The following is a 23,765-nucleotide window of genomic DNA, read 5'->3' as shown; positions in this document are numbered from 1 at the left end:
CAACATGTATGTGTCCTTAGTCCTTCAGGGAGTATTCCAAGGTACACAGCAGAAAATGAAAGAACTAAAGTTATACCCAGGATTTCATAAATTGCTCGATTAACATCCTTCCAAAAATTTTTCAATTGTGGACAGTCCCAAAAAATATGAAAGCAGTCCGCTGAACCCTCGCCACACCTCCTCCAGCAAGATGACTGAGAACCACCCAGCTTCAATTTCTGCTTTGGCGTAATAAAAAATCTGATTAAATTCTTCCAGCCGAAGTCGCGCCATGTTAATGAATTTGTGGTGGACAGGTTATTCCTCCAGATCCGTAGCCAGACCTCAGGTAAAATTATTACATTTGCTTCCTTTTCCCATCGTTGTCTGACATAGTCAGTTGATTTCTTATTCATAGATGCTAAAATTCTATAAAGTTTGCCAATAGTGCCTCTTGTATTTTTACCAGCATATGAATCCATAATTATTGGTACTATTCCTGGTTCTGCATCAGAGTCATAAGTTTTGATTTCTTTCCTGAAGAAACTTCGAACCTGTAGATAACGGTAGAAGTCTTGTCTGCCCACGTCATAAATCCGGCACAAATCCTCAAACCTTACTAACTCCCCGTTTTTAATTATATTACAGAATGCAGTGATTCCCTGTTTAGCCCATCTTCTATATTTGTGGTCCACCGCTGCTGGGTGGTACGCAGGCCAACTCAAAATTCCTATCTGTTTAAGGAGGTTGAACTTTTTAACTACCTCTGCCCACTTTTTCAAAGAGAGATTCAGACACAGATTTTGTAATTGGTATACCTGGGGCAGACCATCCAGACACCCCAGAACAGACTGTATAGGGACGTCCATCAAGGAAAGCTCTATGTCCTTCCATTTAGCATCATAGGCTGGATTACACCAGCACACCAGAGGTCTAATCTGGGCAGACAGGTAATAATCCACTAGGCAAGGCAGACCCATACCCCCCCGACCCCCCGGCAGCTGAAGGGTCGAGTATCTTACTCTTGGCCTTTTGTTGCTCCAGATAAACCTTGAAAAATGCTTATCCCACTCCCTAAATTGTTTTGTTGGAACCTCTACTGGAAGTGCTGTAAATACATACAATAGTCTTGGAAGAACATTTATTTTTATTGTTTGGATTCTCCTGCCAAGGTCAAGGGGGAGCAGGCTCCACCTGTCCAGGTCCTCATATATTTTCTTATTTATTCGTTTGTAATTAACCTCATATAATTGAGCCAAGTTTTTTGTTAGTATAATGCCCAAATATTCTATTTGTAATTGGCGCCAATTAAATTGAAAACTATTTACTAGCTGTTTTGACGGAACAAAATTAAGGGTCAGATTTTGGGTTTTTTGTATATTGAGTTTATAACCTGAGAGTCTGCCATATGTTTCCAAGATGTTCATAAGCAATGGAATACCAGATTCAGGATTTTTAATTACTACTAAAACATCATCCGCATACAGACATATTTTGTTTTCCACATTCCCTATTGTCACCCCCTCCAACCCAGCCTCCTCTCTAATAACCTGAGCCAGTGGTTCGATAAAAAGATTAAAGAAGAGTAGTGGGCTTAAAGGACATCCCTGCCTACATCCTCGTTGTAGAGTTATTTGATTCGAGAGACCTCCATTGATTTTAATTCTTGCTTTTGGAGAGGAATACACATTTTTTATACATTGAATAAATCTATCATAGAACCCAAATCTCTTCATTACTTGAAACAAAAACTCCCACCCTACAGTATCATATGCCTTCTCGGCATCTAAGCTGAGAAGGACTGCACTTGATTTTTCTTTAGTTATATGATCAGTAACATGAACAGCCCTTCTTATACTATCATGTGTTTGTCTATTACCAATGAAACCTGTCTGGTCCTCATCTATCAGAAAAGGCATCAAGGTACTTAATCTCTTAGCTAATATTGCAGCATATAATTTGTAGTCTATATTTAATACACTAATTGGTCTATACCCTTTAGGATCCGTTTTATCTTTCCCCACCTTTGGTATGACCGATATAAACGCCTCTCGCCATGATGGTGGTAGAGCGCCCCCTCCCAAGGTGTAGTTAAAGGAGGCCTTCAATAATGGGAGAACAGATTCCCTCATGGCCTTATACCACTCCGGAGGGAACCCATCACAGCCGGTGATTTGTTGGTCATATGATTGGATATCCCTCGGTCAACTTCCTCGGCTGATATTTCTGCCATTAACTTGTCATTCACGGTCATATTTATGGAGAGATCTCCATATATCTGTAAGTCCCGATTCTTGCATTATTTTCTTGAATTGCTTTTCTACGCGAGTCCTTCCTCGTTCCCTGTTAGTCGTATCCATTTTTGGGTTTAGGAGTAAATTAAAATCACCTGCACATATACAAGTGCCGCTTGCTTCTGTAGCCACAAGACTAAATACCTCCTTAAAGAAGTCAATACTACTACCAGGGGGGGCATAGATATTACATAGGGTGACCTCTTCCTGTTCCAGCTTCCCCTTTAACAACACATATCTACCTTCTTTATCTTTATGTTCTGCAATAAAATCAAACCTGATACTGTTTGGTATAAGAATGGCTACCCCTCTTTTTTTCCCAGATCTGTGTGAAGCATAAGTTTTTCTATATCCCATTTTTTTTTTATTTTCTCATGTTCTTCATTTGACAAATGTGTTTCCTGCAAGAACCCAATGCCAACCTGTTCTCGCTTAAGCTTTGAAATTATCTTGCTTCTTTTGATTGGATTTTTTATACCATTCACATTCAAAGTCTGTATATTATAGTACTGCATATCAGTTAAACACAAACATGTTTTTTCCTACCTGCATTAACAACACTCCTGACCCTCAGAACACACAAAAAACAGAAATACATAACAAAACTTACCATAACAATGAACAGGTCTTCCAAACAAGAGGGTCCTTTATTCCTCTTAATGTAGGGAGGACTGCCACTAGTGGGGCCCCTGCTTAGTTGCCTACTTGAAGAAAGGAAACTGAAAAGGTTAATTTAAGAGTCACCTGCATCGAATCTTCATCACTCCTGTTATGAAGGGGAGTCACAGTCCTCACCATACTCATGTGCAGAAACGGTCACCCCTTGAAGCCCCGAATGGTACCAGCCAGCTGACCAAAAGCTCTCGCTGTGAAGTGCTCAAATGTGTCTTCGGTGGAGTTGAGGAGGATTATTCATCCATAGCTACGTCCTCTCTGCCTGGCCGCTGAAACGCCTTTAGCTTTTCCCGTGCGCTCTCTCGCAGGCCAGGTGCGCTCACCGCGAGTCGCAATCCCACTATATCCATTGGCAGAAGATTGTTGATTGTCTCCGCTGTGATGGCTTTGGATCTGTTTGCAGACACCGGTCCCACAGCGAATCCACATCTTTTCAGGTCCAGCGCGGCCTCCTCCGCACTGTTGTAGATAATCATGCCTGAGTCAAAGTGCACACGCATTTTGGCTAGCGGGATTTGGAACCGGATAGCATTCTCTTTGAGCACTTTCTTAACCGGGGCATACTCTCTTCAGCTGTATGGTTTCAGCATAGTCGTGGTCGAAGAATTTGCGTTTTTCTTGTATATAGATAGGCTTCTTCCACGCCGCGCTGAGGATTTGCTCTTTAACGTTGTATTTCAGGAAGCGTACCACCGTGGATCGAGGTGGGGCACCAGGTGGAGGCCGCGCACCCAACGCTCTGTGGGCTCCTTCTATCCCCAGATTCTTATCACTGCCTAAGTCCAAACCGTTACCGAGTTCAGTTTTAAGCATATTTTCCACGTACCTCTGCATTGAGGTGCCTTCCGCATTTTCAGGGATGCCATAGACCCGTAAATTGTTTCGGCGTGAGCGTCCCTCCAAATCCGTGATCTTTTCCCGGAGTAATTTCTGGTCATTTAGCAGCTGGCCGATAGCATCTCTCACTCCAATGTCCCACCTCTCTTTCTCTGCCATGCTCTTTTCCATTTCTCCAAGGCGCTCACCCATCTCCTCGGTCTTGTTGATAGCAGCACTAACCTGTTGATTTATTTTGGTTGTCAGTTCGCTCAATAGGACTTTAATTTCCTCCTTTAAGCTCATTCTCACTTGCGCTAACTCCTTCTTCATTTCTGATTTGAGGTCCCGCATGCCCTCCGCCATTACTTCACCCACCACCGTTCTCAGTGAGCTAATTGTAGCAGGCAAGGCCTCATCCGCCATCTTCTCTCCTTCCACGACCGGGTGTGTTCCGCAAGCTTTGCTGTCGTGTCATATTTCTGAGCTCCGAGGCTGAACTCGAACCCTCCTATTTTTATCCCCACTCATTCTTGTTAAGAAAAAATAAACTTTTAGCGCGTTGATACTTTGAATTAGGGGGGCTTTTATATCTAGCGATGCAGGACCTCTTTTCTATGCTGCCATACTAATCGCCATGACACCGGAAGTCCAAGTTAGGGAGTTTTTTTATGAAACAATACATTTCCAAGTGCTTCAGGGAAACAAGCAAGGGATAAATATAAGAGTGGCTACAAGAGATGGCAAGCAGGGGTAATTTTATACTACAAAGCAAAAGTGTGAAAGGGGTGGGAGCTAAATTTTTTCTTTTAGTAGATCAAGATAACCTGAATACCCAGAAAAGAAAATAGTTCAACAAATAAATAAATAAATAAAAGCAGAGTGGAGCCGCACTGTCTGGCCTTTTCTTTGTTTACACCTCCAGTTACAGTATGTTTGCAGGGCTTCGCTGCACTGCAGACCGCAGCACTACATCGCTTGGATCACTGCCTGGAGAGCATGTATAGATAGAGACGCTGTCTGTGGAGGGCAGTGAGTCAGAGCCTGCTGGGGTGCAGGGAGGCCAAGGGTCAGAGTTTTGGCTGACCAGTGCATCTGTCCTGGTGTCCTCTGGAGTCAGTCAACTGTGCAAATGAGCATGAGAGCAAGACAGCCGGCAGCCCGGCCAAATAACACATATGTACCCCAGGCGATGTCCTTCCACTGGTTGTGCTTAGTTTATTTATCTTCAGGCTTTGTCATGGCCAGTTCCTCATGCCGTGTGATTGTGAGATATTGTGTTGCAAACAGACTGACTCCTCTAGAGCCATCTGTTTGGCCTTGGCCAGCTGGAGGGAAGAGATCCAAAAGCTCCCAACCTCTGCTTACAGCTCCACTCTCAGCAGGCTTCACAGAGCAACAACCAAATTATGAGAGGGGAAACAAGTTCTGGCATGAAGTCATTATGATCAATGTTTTTTTTTTTCACCTTGATCATTTTAAACATGTATTATTATTTTCATTTTCTTTTACCTTGGATTTTGATTTAGGAATTGTTCTATACGTTGCATTAAATAATTTTGCAATTCCCTCATATTTTATATTTAGCAGTTCTTTGATATAAAGATATTTAGATACAAATATGTCTTAGTTTAACTATTATATTCTTTTTTTTTAGAATTCCAGTTCCAGTAAGTGACCAAACAAATGACTGAACTCATGATTACTTTAATGCCCAAAGTGTAGAAACTTACAGAACTAAGGAGACATGGGTGAATGAAGAAGTTGATTTCTCATGCACATAAGAAAACAGTGAAATTAGATGAGAAATATAAGTGAAATGTTTTAATATGAAACATTTTCACTTGCTAGACATTTGGTTCATTGAAAAAAAAAAACTTAGCTGAGGTGTTTTTATTGAATTGTTACAAATAAGTACAATGTTTGCTTCCCTGGTGGTTCAGCCACTGCAACAGAAGCCTCTTCACACTCTTCCTTCCCCTTCACGATTCACAAACCTTTAATATCCCTCTGTGTGATCCTTGAAGTCCAAGTCTCTGTGCTTCTCATTATTAGTCCATATCCCATGGGACGTGATATTTTTGCCTCATGGTTCCTCAGGATAAGATATTAATCCTCATTAGGCTGTAGTAAGACACTCATTGACTGCTCCAGGGTCTTTCAACCAGGGGATGCCTTCTGCTTGGAGTTGTGAGAAGCGGCCCAGTTCTGTCCAGGGAGAGCCACATTGCAGTGGAGAGGAAGGAGGAGACTGGAAACACTGCTTCCCTCCAGGATATCTACCCGTTATATTGTGATCTGTTTGAATTCCCTTCATCTATTTGATCCTATCTGAGGTTTCATCTGAAGGAAAATTTGTTTACACATTGTGTATCTATAACTTTTACTGATAAGGTTTCCTGAGATAACAGAGAAGGGAAAAAGATAAGATGGGGTTACAGTTCTATCATCTCAACCACAAATGACACCTCAGTAACTGGATGATGGAAGGTTTTAAGCAATCTGAAACTAACAAAACATACTTAGCCCATTAGCACACAGGCTACTGTACGATGAGGTCTTTATTAATTAGTTAATTAATTAATTTGTATCTAACCTTTGTTTTTACCATGATAAAAAAAAAAACCATTGAGATTAAAAACCTCTTTTTCAAAGGAGTCCTGGTCAACAGGCAGCAACAAATACACCCCGCTCTAAAGCATCTTGATAAACCATCAAGCAGTGGAAGTTCTGTTACCACAGGAGGTGTGAGGAAAAGGAAACACAAAGTAGATTGAAAACAGTGTTTTCTTTTTTGTACTTTGATTACGAATGCATGCCGATACACAGCACTACCCCTCGCTCACCGTTCTCTCATGAAATGAAAAAGACTGAAGATTTTTATAAATGAAAGGTGACACTAGTCTATATTGAGTTGGAGGTGATGTGTAATAAATAACTGCCACAGTGTCAAATTTTCCCGAACAAGGTTATATGGAAGCATTATGTGAAAAGTGATGGTCAGGTTTTATTTCCAGCCAGTACATGACTGATATGCATGGCTTACCTTGGTAATTGTCTAGGTGCGCTGGACCCAAAGACGGACATAGTATTTCCAGCCTGGTGTTGTTGTATGTGCTAAAAAGGCTGCAGAAATAAATTATCACTTTGCTCACTGACACAAAGGCTCAGTCACCTCCAGAGATGAACATCACAGTTCGCTTCAACTTTGATACGTTACTGAAGCCAATGAGCGGTATGTAGACAGAGCAGGGTAAGCTTCCAGGATGTGGAGCAGCAGGTCGACCCAATGACCTTTAGAATGACTGTCCTGTAAATAGAAGGTTGGTCTGACCACCAGGGGACATGGGCACATTATCAGGTAAATGTGTCTATGACACTCCTATGAACACATTCCACATTATATGGTGACAACGGAAGACCTCTTAAATCCAGCCTACTGCGGTTGATAGATTTAAAGAATAACTTTGCTCATTGTAATGCACCTTCTGAAACATGAAAACTAAAGATGTGCTTCACTTAAATCAGTGCAGTTAGTTTGACTTCTGCCTTTTAGAAAGTCAAGTTAAAAAATTCAAACAGTTTGGCTTTTCAATCAATCTGAAACTAAACAATGAACATGGACCAATCCTATCACCTGAACATCTTATAATGTACACTTTTGATTCTGTCTGTGTATGTATGCTTGCTTGTAAACAGTGCTGTGATGCAAGACAACTTTCAGATTTGTATTGATAATAAAGGAATATTGTATTATATTTTTACAACCGAACCAAAGACTTTGAGAGGGAGGGAAACGTGGCACAGGGGACGAGGAAATTAATCTAACATAAAAGATTATGCTAGGTTAACCTAATATAGAGAAACAATGAATAATTAGACAAGAAATAAACTAGACTAAAAAAACTGAAGTAAAAGTAGAAATGAGGCAGAACGAGTAGAAAAAACAAAGGAATACAAAAATGACAAAACCCTAAACCAAACTCAAACAACCTCAGATATGAAAATTTACCCTTCTGTGTCATTTATGTGCTTTGTCAGTTGTTTTGTGTGTGTAGTCAGTATTTTTTATGAATTTACTTTTTCTGCCTTTAGTTTTGTGTTTTTGACCTGTCTCATGAACTCAATAATCATCGTGAGTAAACAGAACTACAGTTTGTAGTATTGTTGCCTTGCACCAGGTCCTCCAGCTTCTTCCCTCAGTCCAAAAGCAACATATTTCTCTTAAATTCTCATTGTAGTGTGTGAGCATGGTGGTTTGTACGTGTTGCCCTGTGATGGACCTGTGACCTGTCTTTGTGTACCCTGATGACCCTGCATATCTGCAATTAATAAACTAATCATTTGACTGATTAGTGTACATTAGTCCTATAACATTGGATTAAATTATTTTTGTATGATTAATTTATGTAAATGATTTAGGGCTGAAACGATTCCTCGAATGATTCGAGTACCTCGATTACTAAAATTCCTCGAGGAAAATTTACCTGCCTCGAAGCTTCGTTAATTTATGTTTTATTAGTTAGCGCACCGTGTTCCGGCCGGGACTTCATTTGCGTTGCGCGGAGCTCTCACTTCCGCCTCTGAGTTGTTGACAAAAGCTAAGTCTCAGCGGCATAAAGTCCAATCTTCAAGATTGGCCCTTGGGGATTTTATTGATTGATGATAATGCCCGACTTTTTATCGTTTTTGGGGAACCAATAAGCATCCTTAAAATGACTGGGGGAATGCCTGGAGTACGGCAGCATTTCTCCTCCGGGGCTGCTGGTTGAAAGCGAACGGCGGGAAGAGCGCTGAGGTGAGCGGATAGACTGAACAGGGCGGGCGGCTGAGTAGCTGATGCTTACCGTGTAAATGTAGCTTTACCGACGAACCGCACAATAAATTTCATATCCCGGTCTGAAGAAACGGGTGGCGGAGCGCATCGTACATGGCTGGTAGATGAGTTTCTGAGTGTGACCAGTGAAGGTGTCGTAAATATCCCGTATTGCTTACCCCCGTGTTCGTCCCCCGGTCTAACGGTTCGTCAGTCCGTTGGTCTATTTCCTCCCCTCCACCCCATCTTACGTTCGTTCATTCGCCCTCTCCTCCCACTCCAGGCGGCATTTCCCGTATTTTCAAACCCAAAGCGTGAAAGGTTAGGTGGCAAGGTGAGTTTAATTAATCTATTAAACTCACTGAAGATGAATACATAAACTAAAAGCTGGATTGTAGACATTTTTTATAAGCATTTTTGTGAGCCTGCCTCTTTGTTATTAAATTCAATATAATTTCAGATTTTTCTATAACTTTTCTTCTGGTTAACTTAGAAAGTGAGCTATTATTGTTACAGGTTAGTTTTCTAAACTACAAAAAAGCAACTGTTAGGGATGCTCAAATATGAAAAATTGGACTGATATTGATATCTGATAGTAACACCAGTATTATGCCAGATTTACCAATATTTCATTTTAGAATTTTTTTTATCCGATTACTCGATTAATCGTAAGAATAATCGATAGATTACTCGATTACTAAAATATTCGTTTACAACAGCCCTAAAATGATTATATTTTTATTCAACTTAATTTCTTCGATAAATTATAATTAATTTATATTTTGTATCTGAATATATTTAAATAAAATTACTAATTGTAAAATATCTAAATTGATTACCTTAACCTCAATTCCAAACATTGTAAAATCTAATTAATAATATTGATTGCAATGTCCTACCTTAATTTTAGTGTATTGGTATGGGGTATTATATATTACAGTGTATTTCTTGTGATATTGCTTATTCACTGATGTTATCTAGCAGACCTCTGAACAGCTGCATTTATGCTGACATTAAATTATAAATGTGTGGATTCTATGAAAACAAAGTATTGATTTAGGGAGTACAATTTATTCCACTCTGTTTTTGTTAACAGTTAGGAGCCCATGTATCATTTTCCCCTTTAATTCATAATTACACAGTATTTTTTTTACATTACTCTATCAAAAATAATTCCAGATAAAATTAAATAAAGTAATAAAGTCTGTGGATTTACTGGGACAAGAGGCGAGAAAGAACACTCTGTGGGCCACGCCTCCTGGGACTTGGAGTATTCCGTCGCGGAAATTGAGCTCCGCTGTTACTGTGTACAGGGCTGACTTTTCTTTGGGTCTTGCTGCATTGCTGCCCCACCCATCTATCTCTGTGGTGTAGTAATACAGGTCTGACGTGCGTACTCCCCTCTCCCTTGGTACGTCTGGTAGATCCGTCACTGGGATAGTGCAGTCATTAATAACCTCCAGAATTAAGTGAGCCCAGGTGGTCAGCTCCCAGGGGCCCGTCCAGCCCCCATTAACAGCTTGTACTTTTGTCTCATCGGGGAGTAAGCTCAGCTCCTCAGCCATGGGGCGGTTGGTTTGAGGCCGATGTACCCGGAAGACCACAGGGGAGTGCGTTGTACTCACTGGTGGGAACTGCAGCTGTGTTCGTGCGGGATCATAAGGCCAGGCAGAATGGACAGAGTCCCACAGGTAATCGTGTGGTCCCTCTTCCTTCCGCCAGATCCATTGTTCCCTCGCTGAGGAGTCCTCTGGGGTGTTGGGCGGAGCAGAAGGTCCTGTGAACCATTGAACCGATGGTATGGGGCTTCCATAAGTACACTGGACCCCTCCGTATGTTTGGAAGTACCGCAGCGAGCTGTAAAACCTCCTCACTTGCCAGCCGTCAGCTTCCCCCGACAGAGTCACCTCTCCTCCCTGGATCTGCTCATTGCAGATAGAACAGCTGCTCAATTCTTCTCCGTCCCATAGACAGGTACACCTTCTTGGTTCCTCCTCCCGCCATCCCCACTGACTCACTAATACCAGCCGAGGCAGGTAACCCATTCGACAGTTTCCACATATCTGGACATTCATGACAGAGACCGGGGAGACGGGAAGGTGTTGCAGTCTACTGGCTATCGCTTCTTGTCGCCTAGGCTTGTCGCGACCTGGTCCCTCCCAAGTGATGGGGAGTTGGCTAATTGATAAACACACAGGGCAGCGGTTCTTCGCTTTGCTCCACATCAGCATTTCAGGATCTTCCGACAGGACTCCATTTTTGGCCCAATCCAATTTCTTCAGGGCTCGTCCTGCCCAAATCCCTGAAGTTGTTCTCCTGATTACCACCACCCCTTTCACGGTGGCCAGTCCGAGATAGGGTGGAACAAAACATGATTCACTGGCCATTTCACCGGCTTCTGTTTCTCTTTAGTCAGGAACTGGTTTGAGCTGTTCAACTCCTTGGATCCCTTTCTTCTCCAGCAGTACTGTGTTCCTATCCAGTACCTGCTTAACAGTGTCTCTTGTCTCAAATTTAGGTTTTACTGCTGCTCTCACAGGTTGCTCTCTTGCTTTGACCCACACTCGTTGTCCCACTCTGAATGGCATCTTGGGCGTTGGTTCCTCCTTTTCTTTGCTGGAGCCCCGCCCCACTTCCTTCGTGGTGAACGGCCGTTGGTTGAGCTCCATCGAGGGGGCGGGTCTTTCTGCTCTGCTTCGGTCGTTTAGGGCCCGCCCTATTTCGACCGCCATGGTGCTCCAGCTCTTGTCGTTAGCATTCTTAGCTATCCAGCCCTTTACTAACCCAATGGTGCGTTCCACTACTCCATTGGCCTGGGGTGTATAGGGTGGCGAATACACCCTCATCACCCCATACTTTTGACACCATTGGTCAACCTGTGTATTACGGAAATGTGTCCCATTATCCGTCCGCAGCTCTTTCGGGATTCCTAGGGCACTGCACACTTGTTCCAGCATGCTGACAACACTGCTGCCATTCGCTTTCCTGGCTGCTTTCACGGTCACAAATCCCGACATTGAATCCACTAGTACCAAAAGGTACTTCTCACCCTTTCTTCCTGTTATTCCCATGGGGCCTGCAACATCCATGCAAACTGAGCCCCAGGGGATCATACTCTTGATGGGTCCCACCGGAGTCGCCACCTTGTTGTTGCACAGCACCCCCCCCCCCTTCTCTCTCTCTACTTCCTCTTCTGAGAGGAGGGAGATGTTGCTCCCAGCTCTCCGTCTAACGGGTGAATTGAGTTTCCTAAATCTGCCGAGATTTACCCTACCCAGAACTGAAGTAAACTCTGTTTAAGCTGGGTGCGAGAAAGACTAGCCTGGTTTCTGACGACCTTCATCCAGATGTCCCACCCTTTTTCACCCTGTGAATTAGCCAGATAGAGTAGCCCGGAATCAGCTAGTTTCACAGAGCACACCTGTTAACGGTCGCTCTTTCTCTTATTACAACTTGCACTTGTTATTGAACCAGGTTGGTTTTAGTGACTCGGGCGAGTCCCAAGGGTGTTGTTTTAGTTTTGGCTAAAAGCAACCTATAAAACATTTTCCACCTTCTCCTCCCAGAATCAAACTTCATAGCTATTTTACAACCATCAAAGAACTTTAAGGTGACTCATTAACTGAATGTCCACAACATCTTTTAGATTTTCTTAATGCTAATTATTTTATTAGTAAGGCAATTTTGCAAGGGTCAGTACAGCTTAAATCAGTAGCAGAAATAATCAAATAAGTAAAATCAATAATCTAGCCTATCTTTCCCTAATGCTGACACTGTGAACTAAAAAAGAAAAACTTTGAGAGAGACGGACGGAGTTTGGCATTTTGAACCCCAGAACTGGCCTGATGATGAAAAAGGTGTTGCAGCAGCAGGAGGCTCCCAGTACAGGAAGAGTACTGAGTCAGAGCGGCAGGTCTCGGGCCTCAGGGTGACTTCCTCATGCTCGTAGCGGCCCTCTCCTTCTTGTCTTGCAGCTCTGTAGCTCCTTTCTCCTCGTCTCACGATCTTTCTGGTCTCTCGAGATGTAGAAGGGCTGATCTCATGGAAGGAACACACCAGTTCTTCCTCTTTGCCTTTGTTCTTTGCCTTTGTCTTTATCTTCATCTTTGCCTTGGTCTTTGTCTTTGGGGTCTCGAACCCAGCTGAGAAAAGTGCAATTTGAAGCCACATGTTGCGGGGCTAACGGGTTGGTCCCCATGTGCAGAACAGTCTTCGGTTCTGTGGCCCCGGCTCTTCTTCAGCTGCAGAGTTCTTTGTCCATCTCGATCTTGGCTCGAAGCTGCCTGAAGGATCCAACCAAAGACTCCTCTTTGCACTCACCTTATATAGGATATACCCACCCTTTTGGTGCATTTGCATTGGCTAGCTTTGTCTCATTGGCTGACTGCTTGGACCGATAATCTCATATTCATCACCATCTTTGGACATGACCTGATGTCTGTTCTAATGTCCCCGAGTTGCTCAACAGTCCTCTTGTGTCTAACCTTCTCTTAGGTAAGTTGAAGTTTAGCAATAAGGCGTTGGACACCTCCGCTCTCCCATCAGTTCCTCTTTCCACCTGACCCTTCACCTACCATCTACCTCTAACACAACATCAGTGACCTTTAGTTACAGTTACACATTTTACACCATTTCCAGTTCAATGTCAAAATCACATTCATACCCTTTTAGTTTCTCTGATTTAGCATTCACTTATAATATTATAATAACCATTACTTATTAGTTACTCTTATAATCATAATGTGAGTTCTTACAGACATTTCTGAAAAGAAACCAATAATAATTCATTATTCTAATCATTTGACACCATGTTACAGTTACTTGTTTCACCTTTAAGTACTTCCATAAGTGTAAGAGTAAGTGTTAAATATTCTTATAATCAAACCAACATCAACCAATATTAATTATTAGCTTAATTATAAGTTATCATTATTAATTCAAGTATTTTACTCTGGGTTTTATCCAATTACTCAAAATGTTTAGATTTTATTCTTTAAACCTTTAATGCCCAAAATGAGCAGTCTGAACTATTTTAATCATTGCAGGCTGGAAACTTCCTCTTTTTCCAGGAAACCTGCTTTTCCTGTTTCATAACTCTCCTTCTGTCAGACTATGATTTTTTTATGATTAAATAGAAAAAAGTAGAATTAAAGCAGGACACAATAACAACACACACAACCAGATTAATTTTATTACCGTCTGACTCTACTGTTGGGTCTTGATGTCACCTGTGTAATCAGTTTTAAAGATAACTTTATTTATTGTTATTATTAAACTAAAATCTCCAGCATGGGGAAGTGGGATGAGCTCGACTTTTCTCGACACCCCCTCCTCGAGGTCGGACCTTTCACATGCTGGGAACCCAACACCCTCCTTCAGGTCTGCGTCGTCATCCCCTGGAAAGAGAAGATGGTCCTCTGGGATGTGAAGATGCAGATCCTCAGTCCTCACCAAGGCCACAGCAGCTTGTGATGTGAAGATGCAGATTCTCAAAACTCCACTGCTCTTTGACACCCCCTCCTTGGAGTTTTGATGCCTCCCCGGAAGTGACGAGTGTCGAAGAGAACCCAGGTCGCTCTGATCCTCAGCTGGATGAACTGTCGGTTCTTCAGGATGTGGAATATCCTTAGGGACAGGTTGATGAGCTGACGGGCTGAGGCAGAAACTTCACAAAAAAAAAAAAATCTGGAAGTTCAGCAGAACAAAGCAAAAAGCATAAGCAGCATGACGCTTTATCCACAATCGTAATCCTTTTCCGTCGCTGGAGGTCATCAAGGGGTACTGGAGTTGTCGGAGGCATCAGAAGTTGTTCAGGTCCTGGGAGGAAACTGTTGACCCTTCCCCTTCCAGGTGTTTAATGCTTTGTTGCAGGATTGATCTTGGTGGTTCTCTATGATGTCACTCCTTTCTCATGACTTCAGTCCCTTTTCCATTTTAATCCATCCGTTTGTGACAGGAGTTCTTCTTTAGCATAATCCAATTTCTTCAGGGCCCTCCCAGTCAAAGCCTTGAAGTTGTTCTTTGAATGGCAATCATCCTGTAATAGTGGAAAATCTAACACATGATGGCATGTTGCTTGATTCTTGCAATGTTCTGGTTCGCTTTAGCTAAGAACTGGCTTGAGCACTGACCTTGTGGACCCCTTTCCTCATTAATAGTACTGTTTTGCAGTGCAGTACTTGCTTCACAAAATTCTTTCCATTGAATTTGAGCTTGATCACCATTGTTGCAGGGTGATCTTGAGCTTTAATCCAAACTTTCTGCCCTGTTTTCAATGACACTGCAAACCGCAACTTCCCCTTTCCCTCTCTGGGCCAAAAGGAGAAGCGCCTCCGCCCTCCTGCTTTCCGTGACGTGAACGGAGTTTCTCTGCAGGGGAAGACCTACTCTTCTACAGCTGTCACTGTTACATCATGTCCATCAGCACCAAGAGGTACTCCTGACCTCTCTTTTCTGTTATCCATGGGGTCTGCTACATCCATGCAGACTGAAGCCCTGGGTAATGTGCTCTTTGATGAACAACCCTTCCATCCGCTGCCCTCGGCGACCTGCGTTGTATTTTCCACACACTTCACAGTCCCTCAGCACGCGTTGGACTTGTTTCAGTGGGATCCAAAGTTCATGCTCTTCCAGCTCCTTACGGGTGGATCGCACGCCTGCATGTCCTAGGGCCCCATGCACGCTCCGCACGACCTCGTCCCCGTACTCTTCTGGGACCTCCCTTCCTCTGGGAGAACTGTCCCACTTCTCGATTCCAGCAAAGACAACCTTCCTTTGATTCACTCGAGTCCATGTCTCAAATCCCTCTCCATACAGAATCACTCTCACTGGGGCTGACTGGAACAGGGATCTAGACAGGGATCAATCTTCATCTTCTCTCCTGCTTGTCTTTGTGTTCGAGTCGCCTTTCCCCCAAAGCCTCTCTTTAGCCTTCGAGCAGGGATGGGTTTAGGCTATTGGCTACTGGCTTCTCGTCTGGACACTCGCGTCTATCCTCAGCAGAAGCTCTCCCTCACCTGCATGCCATACAGTTACTGCGAGGGTTGTGACTGACAGCCGGATCAGTCACCACTAACTCTATTCCTTAAGAGCTAGCCTCCAAGTGAGCTATTCAGATACTCGCCTCTCTGTTTTTACTGACTTGGTTAACGTAGGTCCTTCCTACTCAATTGAAATGGGCCCACCTCTTCTCAAGGGGCGGTGCCCCACCTCTTCTCAAGGGGCGGTGCCCCACCTCTTCTCAAGGGGCGTGGCCCCACGTTGGGCGCCACCTTGTTGTTGCACAGCACCCCCCCCCCCTTCTCTCTCTCTACTTCCTCTTCTGAGAGGAGGGAGATGTTGCTCCCAGCTCTCCGTCTAACGGGTGAATTGAGTTTCCTAAATCTGCCGAGATTTACCCTACCCAGAACTGAAGTAAACTCTGTTTAAGCTGGGTGCGAGAAAGACTAGCCTGGTTTCTGACGACCTTCATCCAGATGTCCCACCCTTTTTCACCCTGTGAATTAGCCAGATAGAGTAGCCCGGAATCAGCTAGTTTCACAGAGCACACCTGTTAACGGTCGCTCTTTCTCTTATTACAACTTGCACTTGTTATTGAACCAGGTTGGTTTTAGTGACTCGGGCGAGTCCCAAGGGTGTTGTTTTAGTTTTGGCTAAAAGCAACCTATAAAACATTTTCCACCTTCTCCTCCCAGAATCAAACTTCATAGCTATTTTACAACCATCAAAGAACTTTAAGGTGACTCATTAACTGAATGTCCACAACATCTTTTAGATTTTCTTAATGCTAATTATTTTATTAGTAAGGCAATTTTGCAAGGGTCAGTACAGCTTAAATCAGTAGCAGAAATAATCAAATAAGTAAAATCAATAATCTAGCCTATCTTTCCCTAATGCTGACACTGTGAACTAAAAAAGAAAAACTTTGAGAGAGACGGACGGAGTTTGGCATTTTGAACCCCAGAACTGGCCTGATGATGAAAAAGGTGTTGCAGCAGCAGGAGGCTCCCAGTACAGGAAGAGTACTGAGTCAGAGCGGCAGGTCTCGGGCCTCAGGGTGACTTCCTCATGCTCGTAGCGGCCCTCTCCTTCTTGTCTTGCAGCTCTGTAGCTCCTTTCTCCTCGTCTCACGATCTTTCTGGTCTCTCGAGATGTAGAAGGGCTGATCTCATGGAAGGAACACACCAGTTCTTCCTCTTTGCCTTTGTTCTTTGCCTTTGTCTTTATCTTCATCTTTGCCTTGGTCTTTGTCTTTGGGGTCTCGAACCCAGCTGAGAAAAGTGCAATTTGAAGCCACATGTTGCGGGGCTAACGGGTTGGTCCCCATGTGCAGAACAGTCTTCGGTTCTGTGGCCCCGGCTCTTCTTCAGCTGCAGAGTTCTTTGTCCATCTCGATCTTGGCTCGAAGCTGCCTGAAGGATCCAACCAAAGACTCCTCTTTGCACTCACCTTATATAGGATATACCCACCCTTTTGGTGCATTTGCATTGGCTAGCTTTGTCTCATTGGCTGACTGCTTGGACCGATAATCTCATATTCATCACCATCTTTGGACATGACCTGATGTCTGTTCTAATGTCCCCGAGTTGCTCAACAGTCCTCTTGTGTCTAACCTTCTCTTAGGTAAGTTGAAGTTTAGCAATAAGGCGTTGGACACCTCCGCTCTCCCATCAGTTCCTCTTTCCACCTGACCCTTCACCTACCATCTACCTCTAACACAACATCAGTGACCTTTAGTTACAGTTACACATTTTACACCATTTCCAGTTCAATGTCAAAATCACATTCATACCCTTTTAGTTTCTCTGATTTAGCATTCACTTATAATATTATAATAACCATTACTTATTAGTTACTCTTATAATCATAATGTGAGTTCTTACAGACATTTCTGAAAAGAAACCAATAATAATTCATTATTCTAATCATTTGACACCATGTTACAGTTACTTGTTTCACCTTTAAGTACTTCCATAAGTGTAAGAGTAAGTGTTAAATATTCTTATAATCAAACCAACATCAACCAATATTAATTATTAGCTTAATTATAAGTTATCATTATTAATTCAAGTATTTTACTCTGGGTTTTATCCAATTACTCAAAATGTTTAGATTTTATTCTTTAAACCTTTAATGCCCAAAATGAGCAGTCTGAACTATTTTAATCATTGCAGGCTGGAAACTTCCTCTTTTTCCAGGAAACCTGCTTTTCCTGTTTCATAACTCTCCTTCTGTCAGACTATGATTTTTTTATGATTAAATAGAAAAAAGTAGAATTAAAGCAGGACACAATAACAACACACACAACCAGATTAATTTTATTACCGTCTGACTCTACTGTTGGGTCTTGATGTCACCTGTGTAATCAGTTTTAAAGATAACTTTATTTATTGTTATTATTAAACTAAAATCTCCAGCATGGGGAAGTGGGATGAGCTCGACTTTTCTCGACAAAAGGCATGCAAACATGGCTCACCTGACTGTTTGCTTGTTTGGAACCCAACCAAAGCACCAAACCATATTCATTTGAGCCAGAGCCCCAACAGGCCACATCAATACTAAGCTCTTGTTGACCTTTTCTCAATCTAGAAAACATCCGTCATTTAATTATCTGTGGAATGTGTAGTTGCTGGGATTTTTTTAAAATGAAGAATCTATGAACTAAAGGCTATCTCCAGATGATGTTTTTATAAGCAGTAATCCTCTTAATGGTTCATCTCTTATAGGGCAATGATGTTTCCTCTTTGAATTTTTATGAGCTACTTACTTGGTTTCAGGGATTAGAGCTGAAAAGAAGCTAACAGGATTTTTATGGATCTACTTTTAGCATGGTCAAATGTCAATTTGGGGTAAGGCAGAAGGGGTATTGTAGGTGTGGGTTTTGGGGGTGGGGGTGATGATGGCGGAAAACCAGTACGTTCAAAAACATTAATTAATATGTATTTATCATGGGTCACTCCCAGAGTGGTGTAATTGTTTCACTCTCTGAAAGCTTTGTGTTGATTGGATGAATGTTACTGCCTCTGCTCCTTACTGCAGAAAGAGGTTGGTGGTACAGTAGCAGACAAACTCATTACAGTCAAATACAAATACTGTTTTAAAGAACTTAATAAAAGTAACACATGAATTTAGTGGGACTGCAATAAATCCATTGTTTTCCACAAAACTCAATCCATGGAATGCACATCATACACAGACATATGACAAACATAATGATTTGTTTAGAAAGAAAAACAAAAAGCAAAAGAAACTGAAAATGGAGGGACAAAACAGCATATGAAGCCTTGGCAAAAGTTCAATCTGGAAGGCTCTTTAGCCTCACCTGCTTCATCAATCAGCGCCTCCTCCTCTTCTCTCTGGACCTATCAGCATTGGATCAAGCCTCGCTTTGGCCAATCATTGTTCAAGTTCCAGTTGAAAGGACCTCCTGGCCACGGCCTCATCCGCTTACCAGCTGTGATCAACCCACCTCCGCCCCATCTCCACCTTCTGCTCCTGGCCCTCAGGCCACATCCTTCTTCGACCACCGCCACCAGTACAGACCCCGGGGGGATTACATTCCTATGCAACATCAGGAATGTTTATCGAGCTTATCAAAGTTCCAGCTCAACATCCCCCCGGTCGGGACCTGAACGCCAAAGGACAAAGGATGTTTATTTGTCATTAAACTTTCTTTAATCACTTTCTTTCTCTGTCTGAGTCGCTCCAGATGAACTTTAGTTATTCTAAATTACTCATGTTTAGCAACATGATCATGACCCTAGTAGTGATATATATATATATAAAAAATTCCCTTCTCACCCTCCGCGGGTGGTCTCTTTCATCCTCTGAGCTCGGGTCCTCTACCAGAGGCCTGGGAGCTTGAGGGTTCTGCGCAGTATCTTGGCTGTGCCTAGAACTGCACATTTCTGGACTGAGATGTCTGATGTTGTTCCTGGGATCTGTTTGAGCCACTGCTCCAGTTTGGGGGTGACTGCCCCGAGGGCCCCTATGACCACAGGCACCACTGTGGTCTTCACCTTCCAGGCCTTCTCCAGTTCCTCTCTGAGGCCCTGGTATTTCTCCAGTTTCTCATGCTCCTTTTTCCTGATGTTGTGGTCACTTGGTATTGCTACATCCACCACAACGGCTTTCCTCTGTTCTTTATCCACCACCACAATGTCCGGTTGGTTCGCCATTACCATCTTGTCTGTTTGGATCTGGAAGTCCCACAGGATCTTAGCTCGGTCATTCTCCACCACCTTTGGGGGTGTTCCCCACTTTGACCTCGGGGCTTCCAGTCCATATTCGGCACAGATGTTCCTGTACACTATGCCCGCCACTTGGTTATGTCGTTCCATGTATGCTTTCCCTGCCAGCATCTTGCACCCTGCTGTTATGTGCTGGACTGTCTCAGAGGCCTCCTTGCACAACCTACACCTTGGGTCTTGTCTGGTGTGGTAGATCTGAGCCTCTATTGCTCTGGTGTTTAGTGCCTGTTCCTGGGCGGCCAGGATGAGGGCCTCTGTGCTGTCCTTGAGTCCAGCTTTCTCCAGCCATTGGTAGGATTTCCTGATATCAGCCACTTCAGTTATTTGTCGGTGGTACATCCCATGTAGGGGCTTGTCTTCCCATGATGGTTCCTCCAGCACCTCGTCCTCTGTTCCCCATTGTCTGAGACATTCGCTGAGCACATCGTCCATTGAGGCTTTGTCCTTGATGTATTTATGGATCTTGGATGTTTCATCCTGGACAGTGGCTCTCACACTCACTAGTCCTCTGCCTCCTTCCTTACGGCTTGTGTACAGTCTCAGGGTGCTGGATTTGGGGTGGAACCCTCCATGCATGGTTAGCAGCTTCCGAGTCTTAACGTCCGTGGCCTTTATCTCTTCCATTGGCCAGCTAATTATTCCGGCAGGGTATCTGATTACTGGTAAGGCATAGCTGTTTATTGCACGGATCTTGTTCTTGCCATTGAGCTGGCTTCTCGGGACTTGCCTTATTCGTTGGAGGTATTTGGCTGTGGCTCCTTTCCTTGTGACCTCATCGAGGTTGCCATTTGCTTGTGGTATTCCCAGGTACTTGTAGCTGTGCTCTATGTCTGCTATTGTTCCCTCTGGGAGTGAGACCCCTTCTGTGTGGATGACCTTCCCTCTCTTTGTAACCATCCGGCCACACTTCTCTAGTCCGAATGACATCCCAATGTCAGTGCTGTAGATCCTGGTGGTGTGGATCAGTGAGTCGATGTCTCGCTCGTTCTTGGCGTACAGCTTGATGTCATCCATGTAGAGGAGGTGACTGATTGTGGCCCCATTCTTGAGTCGGTATCCGTAGCCAGTCTTGTTGATGATTTGGCTAAGGGGGTTCAGGCCTATGCAGAACAGCAGTGGGGACAGAGCATCTCCTTGGTATATGCCACATTTGATGGACACTTGTGCAAGTGGTTTGCAGTTGGCTTCAAGGGTGGTTTTCCACAGCCCCATCGAGTTTGCAATGAAGGCTCTTAGAGTCCTATTGATGTTGTACATCTCTAAGCATTCAATGATCCAAGTGTGTGGCATCGAGTCATAGGCTTTCTTGTAATCAATCCAAGCGGTGCACAGGTTGGTGTGTCGGGTTTTGCAGTCTCGGGTGATTGTGTGGTCTACAAGGAGTTGGTGTTTGGCTCCTCTGCTATTTATGCCGATGCCCTTCTGTGCCGTGTTCATGTATTTATCCATGTGCCCGCTTATCTTAGCTGCTATGATGCCTGACATGAGCTTCCATGTTGTAGAGAGACAGGTTATCGGCCGATAGTTGGATGGGACTGAACCCTTTGAGGGATCCTTCTGGATCAGGATTGTGCGCCCTTCAGTTAGCCATTCAGGGTGAGTCCCATTCTGTAGCAGCTGGTTCAGTTGAACTGCCAGTCGCTCATGGAGGGCAGTGAGTTTCTTTAGCCAGTAGGCATGGATCATGTCAGGCCCTGGTGCTGTCCAGTTTTTCATACCCGAGACTCTTTCTTGGACATCTGCCACAGTGATGGTTACCGGGGCTTGTTCAGGGAGGTTGCTGTGGTCCTCTCGTAGAGAGGTTAGCCACTGTGCATTGCTGTTGTGGGACGCCTCCCTCTCCCATATGCCTTTCCAGTATTGTTCAGTCTCCAGCCTTGGTGGGTCTGCTCCCGGGCCCAGACACTAGTGGTGGAGATTTGAGAAATGACATTGATTGGAAGTTGGATCGACCTGTGGGGTTAGCGGAGTGACTGCTAGATAACGAGGATGAAGGCATGACGTGTAGATGATAGGTAGTGTTAAGGAAGAAATTTTCCAAAATAGGTTAACTTTGGAAAAAGTTTGGCTCTCTCTCTTCCTCTGGATCCCAGGTCCTCTCGGCGGGCCACGTGTGGCCACAAGGAAAACAACAATGCGTGTTGACATCACAGAATTACAGAGTTTAATCCAATATAAGACAATGCATAAACTTAGAAGTAAGACAATGCACAAACTTACACCAGAAACTGCAGAACAACGGAGACATACAGTAGCTTAAAGGATTGCGACGCCTGGGCAAATCACAGTTTCATTCGAAGCCTGTAATACATTTCAGCAGCAGAGTAGCCTGAAGTGCCCCGAATTGCGATAGAAAGATGACATCCTTCCCAAGTTACACATCAAATGCTCGTTAATGATTCATGAATTATGTGACAAAACGGCTAAAGAAGGTGACTTTTAACCCTTTGTGCGAGTGAGGACTGAGGCAAATGATACAAGTGGTACGGGTGTGGGGTCGGTTGGACCCCATTTGTATTCACAAAGTTAAGTGAGATTTAAAGGATTTCTGATTCAGCTGTTTTACGATATTTTCAGAAATTTCCCGGTTTGTGGTACCCGAGGCTGAACATCACTTGTTTGGTTCTGGGGAAGCAGAGCAGATCAGAAATGAAAGACCGGAATGGACCAGACGGTTGGTACGACAACAGATCTTTAATGGATTGAGGAGCTAGAATGTTTAGAGTTCAGTGAATGAACAGTGTTTTAGGTCTGTTCGCTAGCTGTGATGGACGATGAGAGAATTTAGAATTAGGGCGATGAGCCGCATCTCCTGGTTTTAATTAAGAGACTGCTGTAGTCATCAATGTGGCTAAAGATAAATGCAAGAATAAGTTCGAATAAATCCTGAAGTGTTTTCATTCGGTAATGAATGTGATTAACTGAATTTGGCTTACTACGAGATAGGTGCGACTTCATGGCATGAAAGGCATTATTAATAGGGGCCGATCGTCCTCTTGTAAACCCCCTCAAAACAGAAAACGTAACCTGAAATATCTAATTAATTAATTTATTATTTATTTATTTTTATATTAATATTATAATTTATTTTAATTCCCATAAACTACCACTATCGCCATTGGAAAACGAGCACAATGCGCGAGGCCAGAAAGGCTGGTGTTCTGGTGGGACACCGATGTCAGATTGCTACACATGCAGCACAGACGGATGGCTGTGATTGACAAAAGTAGCAGTGATTATCAATACGCTGACATTTAATCAGCCACGATACGGAGAAGGTAGATCATAAACCCTTATTGCCAGCGACGGCTGATTTATCTTAACGGTCGGACTATCAGAGAACCAGAGTGTGCTTGTAATTGACTGCAACTAGATCCAATAGCGATTAGGTAAAGAAACTGCAACAAGCATGTGCGGCCGTCCAGTTGTCGGGAGAAATCTGATTTTTTTTTTTATTGTACATGCTGAACTGACAACTCATCTAAATGTTGTGGTCCTCCTTAATGCGGATGCCCATGTACACAGTGCGAGTAAGCCACATTAATACGAGTTCGATCTGACTAACAACGAGGGAAAGAGTAACGGAAGTCAACAGAATGAGCGACGTGGCAAACTGAACGACCTGGACGCTGGAGCAGGACGCTCGCGAAGTTCACATCGCTGAGTTCACATTTGGAGCCAGAATTGACAAGGGAGACTGGGAAATATAGGACGTGGGACGATCTGCCGGCTGCGGTGAGACGATGGATTTGGAGAGATAATGATCAGAACCAGTACTCGGCCCGGAACACGGCGTGTTGGCAGGTGTGTCCTGAGCCTTCTGGGACGGTTGCGATGTTAACTTAATGTTTAAAGAAATGTGATGCTGCACAGAGACCAGCGGGCAGCTGGGGTTAAGACAAAATGTGTGCAAGAGACAAAACTGAGTCAGCTGTG

At 43.6% G+C, this 23,765-nt stretch overlaps 2 long non-coding RNA genes across 2 annotated transcripts in view; one reads left to right on the top strand and one right to left on the bottom strand.

Annotated features, from left to right (window-relative positions):
• LOC148153173 (uncharacterized) overlaps positions 1 to 23,765 on the top strand; it is a 40,202-nt gene that overhangs the window by 3,473 nt on the left and 12,964 nt on the right. The window lies entirely within an intron of this gene.
• LOC148153174 (uncharacterized) lies at positions 12,655 to 18,030 on the bottom strand. The gene is made up of 2 exons (XR_015761790.1): positions 15,840 to 18,030; positions 12,655 to 15,789 (listed from the first exon to the last, which is right to left on the bottom strand). It is a non-coding gene; the product is annotated as an uncharacterized LOC148153174 (long non-coding RNA).

Source organism: Poecilia mexicana, unplaced genomic scaffold (genome assembly GCF_051168715.1).
Source record: "Poecilia mexicana isolate PSO_F unplaced genomic scaffold, ASM5116871v1 scaffold_21, whole genome shotgun sequence".
NCBI classification, from domain to species: domain Eukaryota; kingdom Metazoa; phylum Chordata; class Actinopteri; order Cyprinodontiformes; family Poeciliidae; genus Poecilia; species Poecilia mexicana.
This window is presented reverse-complemented; position numbering and strand designations above follow the sequence as displayed.